The 10,678-nt window shown below is 43.1% G+C and overlaps 1 pseudogene; it reads right to left on the reverse strand.

The window, feature by feature from the left end:
* Positions 1 to 5,844: 5,844 nt before the first annotated feature.
* LOC114689408 lies at positions 5,845 to 10,053 on the reverse strand (annotated as a pseudogene).
* Between the last annotated feature and the right edge of the window lie 625 nt (positions 10,054 to 10,678).

The following is a 10,678-nucleotide window of genomic DNA, read 5'->3' on the forward strand; positions in this document are numbered from 1 at the left end:
CAGGACAATTTCGAGATGACTAGCTGAGATGATCCAGCCTGACAGAATACTCGAGCAAGAGACTGGACAAATGATACAGGACTTGACAATTAACCCAAAAATTTTAATTTCAAGATTCCCTAAAGATATTCACCCCTAGAAAGCAAAAAGAAAAAGAGAAAATAGATATGAGATAGATCATCAAATCTACTCTGAAAAAAAGATAAAGAAATAATTGGATAAATAGGTAGATTCCTGAATCTGCGCTGAAAAGAAAAAGGGGAAGATATAAAAATGACAAAAGGTAGACTACTGAATTTATTATGAAAAGAAAAAAGAGAGAATATGGTTATGATAAGATAAAAAGGGATGTTATGGAATCTACTTTTAAAAAGGAACTACTTGTTTTAAATAAGTAATGAAAAATTTTGGTCTGAGTTTATCAGATGTTACTGGACTGGACATTGTTAATATATATATAATGGAGTTTTTAATCTGAATCTGTCAAATGTTAATGGGCTAGACATCATTAATGTAATTTTGGCTGTGTATATTGTATATACTTACTGGAAGCAGAATCTCTTTTCCAAAGCAACTTCCTGTCGGTTCGTTTTTTTATAGTATGTTGTTCTGCCTTCTCATTGGTTGTAAACCCAAACACATGACTGCCTCGTCACTGTCTGAATGTACAGCCCCCTAGGTCTTAAAGGCATATGTCTCCAATGCTGGCTATATCCCTGAACACACAGAAATCTTATGGGATTAAAGGCGTGTGCCACCACGGCCACAATCTTGCTATGGCTCTAATAGCTCTGACCCCCAGACAACTTTATTTATTAACATACAATCAAAATAATAATTCAGTACAATTAGATTACCACCACATTTCCCCTTTTCTATTTTAATAAAAAGAAAAAAAGCAAAAGGTTATAACTAACAAAAGAAAAACTATATACAAAAGTACAATAACTATATACAATATATACAAGTAATAAATACCTAAACAGGTATTTGACAAATCAGAGAAAATAATTCCATTATCTATCCTATTTTGGTAATTACAAGATGTATCTAATGTACTTTCTATCCTAATTAATTTTCAACTATAACTAACTAATCTTCAACCATAACTAACTAATCTTCAACTCCCTCAGAGACCCAAGAAGGGAATAATTAGCTAACAAAAATAAAAAACAGGAAGTGCATGCAAGCAACTTCCAAAAAATTTGTGAATTGACAGAAACAGCCAGCTGCCTGGGCAGTCACCTGAGGTTTCTCCGCAGTGTTGGGGCATCATCTTCAGCCTATAGGCTTAGTGTATCTGACAGACTCATTTGTGAAGTAGGATGTACACAAGGTCAACAGTTCAACCTCATATTGGGTGAGAGCAGTCCATGTACCAGAAACACCTGAATTCCACTAGTGTCCTGTCATGATTCAGGATTTTAAATTCTAGAAATTGTTGACAGTTTTTTAATTCAGCTGTCCATTCTTCTTGGCTGTGTATATATGGCTTCATCTCAGCATCCCCTTCTTCTCCACATCCCTCTATTAAATGCCAGTCTACTTTTGAGAGGCATGAGCTTTCAGCTGCTGTTCCATTCTGGGAAGCAGAAGGCTGAGGGGAGAGACACTGCAGCCGCCACCATGACCAGCAGCATGTGAAGATGCCGGTAAGCCACCAGCCACGTGGCAAGGTATAGATTTATGGAAATGGATTAATTTAAGCTATAAGCACAGTTAGCAAGAAGCCTGCCACGGCCATACAGTTTGTACGCAATATAAGTCTCTGTGTTTACTTGGTTGGGTCTGAGTGGCTGTGGGACTGGCAGGTGACAGAGATTTGTCCTGACTGTGAGCAAGGCAGGAAAACTCTAGCTACAAATGGTGCCCAACGTGTTGGCAAAAGTTCCTACCTAAAACCTGAGAAAAGATTCTAAAATGGAGCTAAAAACAGCTTCCTAATTGTCTCTCTCAAATGAGAGGCAGTCTGCGGGTTTGAGCTACTGGCAGATTCCTAGCGTGCGAGCTTGATCTGCAGTATGGCAGGAATGAGGCCTCTGCAGGTGGCACATTAAGCTGCATGGTGGATTTAGCCTTTGCTAGTACAAAACAAAAAGAGGTTTCTGGGCTACACACTGCTTGGATAAAAGCATAGACCCAGGATGGCTCCCAGAGCTGGCGGAAAACGTACCACCACCATGTTGGGAAGCTGAAGTGGGCAGAGCCAGCAGCCATAGCACCGTTTCAGGCTTAGAATGCTGCAGTTTAAGCAATAGGCTCAAGGTAATATAAAACATAAGCCACATAAAGATGGCTACCACACAGAGAATCTGGATTATGTTCTCTTTGATATTTGTAACTGAAGAAAAACATTTGATTGCAAAAGCTGTTGAGTTATGCAAAAATGTGTATTTTAAAGGTACCTTGACTTCAAAATTTGGATATAAGGATATGTTGCTTTGGAAAGGAGGCTCTGTTTTTGTTTCTACAGAAAGCCAGAGGCTATGGATTTGTTCCAGATTAAGATACATCAGGTTTGACCAGACAAGACCACCTGAAAGGTCTCTGATGACACCATGGCCCAGATGATCCAACATCCAGAATCGTTTCAAGGCAACTGGCTCAGACAATACGGTCTCACGGACTACTCCATGATCCTAAAATTTTCTTTGTGTCCCCATAAGATACAGTGCCCCCCTCCAGCAGGAAGTAGTAAGAGATGCTACACCCAAATTCCCAAATATACCAAGCTGACTTTGGAGATGCGTAAAAGTTAAAACCTTCCTTTTAAAAAAAAGAAAGGGGAAGTGCTGTGGGATGGTCTGTATGCCAAATTGCTCTGACTGGTCAATAAATAAAACACTGGTTGGCCAGTGGCCAGGCAGGAAGTAGGTGGGACAAGGAGAGAGGAGAATTCTGGGAAGCGGAAGGCTGAGGGGAGAGACACTGCAGCCGCCGCCATGACCAGCAGCATGTGAAGATGCCGGTAAGCCACCAGCCACGTGGCAAGGTATAGATTTATGGAAATGGATTAATTTAAGCTATAAGAACAGTTAGCAAGAAGCCTGCCATGGCCATACAGTTTGTACGCAATATAAGTCTCTGTGTTTACTTGGTTGGGTCTGAGTGGCTGTGGGACTGGCAGGTGACAGAGATTTGTCCTGACTGTGAGCAAGGCAGGAAAACTCTAGCTACACATTGTATCCATAGATCAATGGACCTCTCATCCCTCAAGTTAATGCTTCTAATTAAAGTAGATTGTGATTTACATGGTGATATATATCTGGCCAAAGTGCAGAGAATAAAACATTATTGGGCAATGCTCAACCTAACACAACATGTATATCTCAATCCCCTCCTAAGTCCCAGGGATCATTTTGGAAGATGTAGCAGGTAGAACATAAACCCTCCCTTCACCATGCCCACATCTCCTGTGGATCTCACAGACCATCCTATCTAAACCTCTCTCCCCACACTCTGCTGCACTTGGGAGGCAGAGACAGGAGGATCTGTCTGGGAGTTCAAGATCAGCTTGGTCTACATAGCAAGTTACAAGAAGTCAGGGCTACAAGAAAGAATGTGTCAATAAAAACAAACAAAAACAAAACGATGGCTTTTTATGCTATAGATGAAACTTAGAATGATTCTTTTAAGTCAGTAATATTAAATGAAAAAACAATTTATTCACCCTTTCCTCATAGTAGCCAAAGTATTCCAAGTATTATACTTTGACAATATTACTTTTATGGATACAAGAGCAGACTAGTTCTATGAATCAGAACTTTTCAGAACATACTGTTATGTCACACAAATTACATTAAAAATTGAACAAAAAAATCCATTCCTGTATAAATTTATTCACCACACATATCCTAAAGGTTCTTTAAATAATAATACTGCTTTGGACAGTTTCTCTGTCTCTCTGTCTCTCTGTCTCTCTGTCTCTCTCTGTGTGTGTGTGTGTGTATTTATGTTTGTGCATATGTGTTTGTGTTTATTTGTGTGTTTGGGTGTGTGTGATGTATGTGTGTTTGTGTGATGTGTATCTATTTTTGTTTATGCATGATTGTGTGTGTGTCTTTATGTTTCTGAGTATATTTGTGTGTATGTGTGTGTTTGTGTATATGTTTAGTTTGTGTTTGAGTGTGTGTGTATTTGTGTGTGTGGTGTGTGTTATATGTGTGCATTTGTGTGTGCTTCATGTGTACTTATGTATATATGTGTGTGAGAGGTGTGTGTGATGTCTGCGTCTGTTTGATGTGTGAGTGTAGGTACATGCTATACCTCATGTGTAAAGTTCAATGGAAAACTTTCAGGACGTGGATCTCTCTACCATGGGTTCCCAGGAACAAGCTTGGCCTGATGAGTCATCTTAAGATCTCATAAATACATGTAAATAAACTTAATAAAACAATTACTGTCACCTAAAGCCTGTGTAAATATACAGTCTTGTGTGATTGCTTTTCAAGCATACAAGAACTAGATGGTTAAACTGATTCTCAGCTTACTATCTATATAGATTATTGATTGATTATTCTTTAAATACATATTATTGGTTATGAATATTGATTATTAAATATGAATATAAATTATTGATACAAATATTGATTAAATATTAATATTAATTATTGAATCATTACCTATTATTCTTCCAGTCCTCTCCAGACTTTTAATTTATTCACATTAGTCACTATCATAGGAAGATTTACCAATTCATTTTCTTCTTTTTTTATTAAATGAAAAAAGGAGATATTGAGAGCTGCTGGTAGCAAAAGGTCGTGGGAGTATACAACAAAGGACAAATAGTGTTTAAAAGGCCAACCTAAGAGAAATAAGGGCTCTGGTAGAGGACTAAGCCATCACTCCAGACGTGTTGAGGTTATGGCCTTTTGAATGAATTGGCTGTTTCTTGTTGTAAACTTCTTATGCAATAACACCTATGATATCTTCCCATTACCATGCATTTTCATAAAAATGTCATATTATGATTATATCTCAATATGATGAGCACATGTATCTGTGGGTGTTCAGGAGGATGACTTTTCATTTAGTTGTATAATTTTGATATATAGAAAATATACTAGGATATACTTCATAGCCAGATCCATTGTTCCATGGGACTCTATAGACAAAAACAGCTTTGTTCCTTTTGCTCAGACTAATGCAGAAAAATAATAATCTTTCCTCTGTCTAAGACAAACTGCATGAATCTAGCTCATTTTTATCTCAGAGTAAGTTCAAACTAGATTAAAGGCCTTTGTATAGAGATAAGTTTAAAACATTACAGTTATGCACAAGGTCAGAGTCGCCGGTGTCTACCAAGGTTACTAAGACAAAACACCCTAAGAAAAGCCTGCCAATTCGTTGCTTGCCAAGTCTGCTGATAAAAAGCTATGTCTCAGAGTTTGTCACACTGGGCAGTGTGCCCCGTCCCTCTGGTCCTGTGACCTTGGAAACTACTATAGTAATGTACTATAGTAATGGCTGTGCTCCTTATTGTCTATTCTAGGATTATTCTATGAACTTGAGGGTGTTGGAACTTTTCTCAGGATTGCAAGGAGTCTCCTGTTGGAAATGTAAAAAGTCAGGCAAGAGAGGAGATAAGAAGGAGAGCTGAAAGGAAGCTGTAGATTTAGAGAAGAGGTAGAAAAAAGAAAGAAGAGCATAGACATTAGAGGCAGAGTTGAAGCTTTCTTAGAATTATAAAGTGATGGACCTAAAGAGCATTGTGTGAATAGATTTATTGATATACCTTCAGATAAGTATATTCATTCATAGATAAGTAGATTTCCCAGCTGGTTGCAGATTCTTCTGAGGACTCTGGGAGGTTATTTGGGGCTGGACCCCAATAGCTTTCATTACCTGGGCATCTGCAGGGTGTTCCTGGGTCAGCTGCTCAGCCTTCTGAGGACCAGTGCTAAAGAGCAGAAGGGCCAGGAGCTAGATCCTGCAGCTGGAGCCCCTTTCACACTGGCCTATATGAGCAGCAGTCACTAGGGGATAGCTGGGAGGTGTTGCTAGCTGTGGGGTACCTATAGCAGATGTCTCAGCTCATCCTCCTCACCCAAAAGGCTGCAGATCCCTCACTCATGCATTCTAGGTTCCTTGCCTCAGGGCCCCTCTATGAACATCCTAGAGCTGTCCATTTGGTGACCTTTGAACTCCCATCTCTGCTGGAGGCAGCTGGGAGCACTAGAGCATAAAACCAGATCCCTGAGTCACATGTTCATGCTCACTGCTATTCAGTGGAGCCTGGGAAGTCTGGGGTCCTCTTGAACTGCTCTTGCATCCTGGGACATTGAGGTGGAAAGTTTGGATGTTTTTCAGAGCTGGCATGACCACAGTTATCTGCCCTGAACACCTTGGAGAGAGCATATTGGTCTCTGCCAATCTGAAATCTGAGCCCAGTCAAGGCTAACTCCAAGGCAGCCCCTGTGAGTCTGTAGTGGCCTGCTTACAGGGAGGCAGAAAACTGTACTGGCCATGACCCATTAGGGTCCTTCCTAGTCAGAAGCAGGGCCATGTCCTGTGTCACTGGGGCTTTGGACACTTCAGGATAAGCTTTGCATACTTTTGTCTTAGTACACTAGCTGCCCTATAGAGCCCCTGCCCTACATCTAAAGCTGGCTAAGGGGTGGAGTCTTAGGCAATGATTAAGCAGTGTGTGGCTAAGCTGTTTGATCCTTGCAAACCTGAAGCTCATTGCCAGGAGGTGGAACCTGCAAACCATGACTCATCCCTCATTTGTACAGGACCACTTGTGCTGCTCAAGTCTCAATTTATCAATGACCCTCCAACAGTCTGCTCCTCTCTATCACTCTGCTTTCCATTTCTCACCCTACCTCGACCTGAACACTCAGCTTTTCTTTCAGGAAAGCACTGCTGCCATTAGATTGTATAATAGTTCATTTTATTATTCCAAAACCTCCCAGAATATTGAAGAAAATGTTCTTTGCTTGGCCATTACTGTGCAAGCCAGGCATAGAGCCACATTTATGAATTACCACTCCCTGGAGGTTGTCAGGAATATCATTGGTTTGAGGCTTAGTGGTGGCACCTAAGGACTGTCCAAATGCCACTGGTTATCTTGGCTTCATCAGCCTTTGCAGGATATGTTGGATGAGCTGTATACACTGAGTCAAGAAGTCCAGCACATTCAGTCCTTGCCCTGTGGGGACATCAAGGGACTACATGGTCCTCTTTCTCAGTCATAGGCTGATCTCTGACTGAATGCATGGCATCACATGTTTTGGGATCTGAGATCAGTGAAAAACACCAGAGAGAGCTGGCCAAGGGGTGGCTGTGACTGGCATCCCTCAGTCTGCAGGGCATCCTGTTAGATTGCCATGGCCTGGGAGGGAAGTGCTGCAGGTTCTGAGTCTGGGTGTAACACTCTGAGTGAGGTCTGTTGTTGGAGCCCATGGTTGAGTGGCAGCATTGGCAACCTGAATCAGATCTGAGATTAGAAACCTGAAGCCAAGGTTCAGGGAACCAGAGGGACAGGAGGAATCTGAGGAAAGCAATGGCGTGGGACACTGGAGCCAGCTGTGGGACCCTGGACTAGAGTCAAGTAAGCTTAGTTAATCAAGGGTCAGCTACCACCTGCAGCATCAACATTGTCTCTGCCAACAGTGTGGAGGTCTGGCCCCTGCTAGCCAGAGTGCACTGATCAGCAGTCAGGGTACCTCTCCAGGCACCTGCAAAGGCCATGATGTCACAATGTGGTTCTGTTCCTGCACTCCAAACACCAGGTTTGCCTGCAGACAACTTTCGAATATTCCTACATCCTCCCCAGTGTGTTTCTCTGACAACAGGAGTAAAGCAGTCTGCTGCCTGCATTTGGGGTCATCTACAGAAACAAGGTATTCACTGCAGAAGGCCTTTGACCCCAGTCCCCTCTACCCTCGACTGCATGGGTGGTGGCTCCACAAAACTTAAGGCTTTCTTTGTCAGTAACATCTGGCCAGACACTTTTCTGGAGTTTATAGCCATGACCATTGCTTTATAGGATGGAGGTAAAGAATTTGCCATCCAGAACATTGAAGGAGGGCCCCACCCCTGCACAGAGTGACATATTTTTGCCACGGCCCTGGCTTGTTTCCCATATAGAACACAATCTTCACTTTAATCTGGCAAATAGACCATCTTCACCAACCCCCTGCAAGGCAGGTACCGTGTCCTTAAAACAAAACAAAACAAAAAAGCAGAAGTAAAGTTTATTCCAGAAAAAAAAGAAAGAAGAAAAAAATTACTGTGGGGCCCAAAAACTTATCAGCTACCTGAGACCACAGCCAGAGTTGGATTTTGAGGCTGTGACAATAGTGGTGAGTTCTGGCCCCTTTTTATAGTAAGGGGAAAAGCCTCAGGAATGGGGTGCATGCTAGGAGTCACATAGAAACATCAGGCATGGGATGCCTGCTAAAAGTCACAGGCCTGCCCTAGTGCTTGCTAAGCCTTTACCCGGTACCCATGTCACATGGTGCCTGGCCAGCCACTTCTGTTCCAGATTCTGTCAATCCAGCCTGGTTCTGGACTGAGTTCTGTTGTCTGGATACTCAGGGTCTAGTGTCCCCCTGGGAAACATGAATTGGCGGCCCCAACAGAGGCTCACCTATAATCTGAAGGTCAGAACAGAAGGGATTGGGACCCTCTGTCTCCTCCTGATGGACAGACTTCATCTTTGCTGGAAGGGTTTCTCCTGTGCTGCATTTCAACACCTTCCCCCTACAAATTCCTCAGCTACCACTGAAGACTCAGAGCTCTGGCTGTTGGCTGCCTATACTGTGGTGAACAACATTCAGTCCAGCCCTCATCTCTCATTCCTTGAGCTCACATCAATGTCCATGTTGGAGATGAACTGTGAGGCAATGTCCTTGCAGCTGTAGTGGACTGCAGAGGCAGACATTTCTGCATCCTAGTACCAATCATGTTCACTCTGTGTGTGTGTGTGTGTGTGTGTGTGTGTGTGTGTGTGTGTGTTTGTGTGTGTAGGTGCCAGCTGCTCCAAGCCTCCTCTAGCTCCTTAGCCTGGCACTAAAACACTTGGTTTTTTTTTGTTTGTTTGTTTGTTTTTTTGTTTTTTGTTTTTTTTTTGTTTTTTTTTTGCTTTGTTTTGCACAAGTTCTCACTATGTAGTTCTGGCTGGTCTGGACATCACTATATAGACAAGGCCAGCCTTAAACTCAGATCTGCCTGACTCTGCCTCCTGAATGCTGGGATTAATGGCATAGACTTCCATGTCTGGCTTACCTGCTTTCTTTGCATGATACAGAGATGACCTCATTGCCAAATGCAGTGTTGCATTGGTTGGATCATGCAGCTATACTCAAGCCAATGGTCTTGTAGTTGGCCTTGATAGGTTGTGGCTGTACCTGCACTCTCTGAGACCTGTCTGTCCTCATTGTATGTCTGAGAACACAGACACTCTCAGCTTGTGCTACTGGTGAACATTTGTCCTTGCTTCCTGGGACATGTCTGCACTGTCCTGGTTGCCAAAGTGGGATCTAGTTCTTCTGGGTTCTTCTTCCTCCAGCCATCTCCAGCCCCCACTCTCACCCCCATCTCAGGTGTGTCCCAGTCTCACCTTAGACAGAGTCATGTATCAGAATCGGTCTACAGCTAGGAGTGTCTCAGGTCCTAGATGGCCTTCCAGCTGTCCCTTTTGGATCCTAGTGGCTGTCACTGTGGGTACCCCCATCCCCAAAGGAACAGAATCTGGACAGATTTGAAACCCAGGCCTTCTTGGACCTATAAGTGATCTTGGGTACCTGGAGAGCAAGGGTCCCAGGGTGGCCAGGCCTTGTATGCTCACCCTAAGAAGATGATGAGGTTCTTGGCTGGTGTTTAAACAGGCTTCCACTTTTTGGCAACATCCAGGGCCTCTGCTGCCTTTTGGTTGTAGAAAGCTCTGTTCTCCTCTACTAGTCAGCAGGGAGAAAAGAGGTAGGTGTCAGTGGGAAGTCTGTGTTTGTGAGTGGGTACAAGAAGGTAGGGTGCCTCCTTACCTGGGATGGCCTCAAAGGACAGCTGTAGCCTGAGGCCCTGTAGCAGCAGTACCCAGGCTCCCTGCATGGACAGGGCTGGTGGAGGGATGGCAGTAGATGAGGATCTGGAACTTGAATAGTTCTTGCTTGAAAAGTTCAGTGTCCCTCCCTAATCCTCAGGTCCACCCTAACCCCAACCCTCCTGCTTTGGAAAGGAAGCCTTGCTACATGGGAAGAAGTGGCTGGCTATGGCCTGGCTAGCCTAGCCTGGACCAGGACTCCTGACAAATGCCATGGTTTCCTCTCCTCCTTCAGGGCAAGAGGCTGGGAACTGCTTTCCTTTGTGAGGATCTTGTGTCCTGGGCTGCTAGGACACCTCAGCTTTCTGCTCATCCATCCCTCTTGGTCCAGAGAGCCAGATGGACCTGGATATACTCTATAGACCAGGCTGGCCTTGTACTCAGAGATCCAAGTGCCTCTGCTGCCCAAGTACTAGTATTACGGGCTTCACCCACCACCACCTCACTATGAAAGCTATTGTAATAAATTCCCTATCTATCTATCTATCTATCTATCTATCTATCTATATATATATATATATACACATACATACATACATACATACATACATATGGAGAGAGAGAGAGAGAGAGAGAGAGAGAGAGAGAGAGAGAGAGAGAGAGATTCATTTATGTATGTTCTGTTTCTGTAAG

This window comes from Peromyscus leucopus, unplaced genomic scaffold, assembly GCF_004664715.2.
Source record: "Peromyscus leucopus breed LL Stock unplaced genomic scaffold, UCI_PerLeu_2.1 scaffold_1744, whole genome shotgun sequence".
Lineage (NCBI taxonomy): Eukaryota > Metazoa > Chordata > Mammalia > Rodentia > Cricetidae > Peromyscus > Peromyscus leucopus.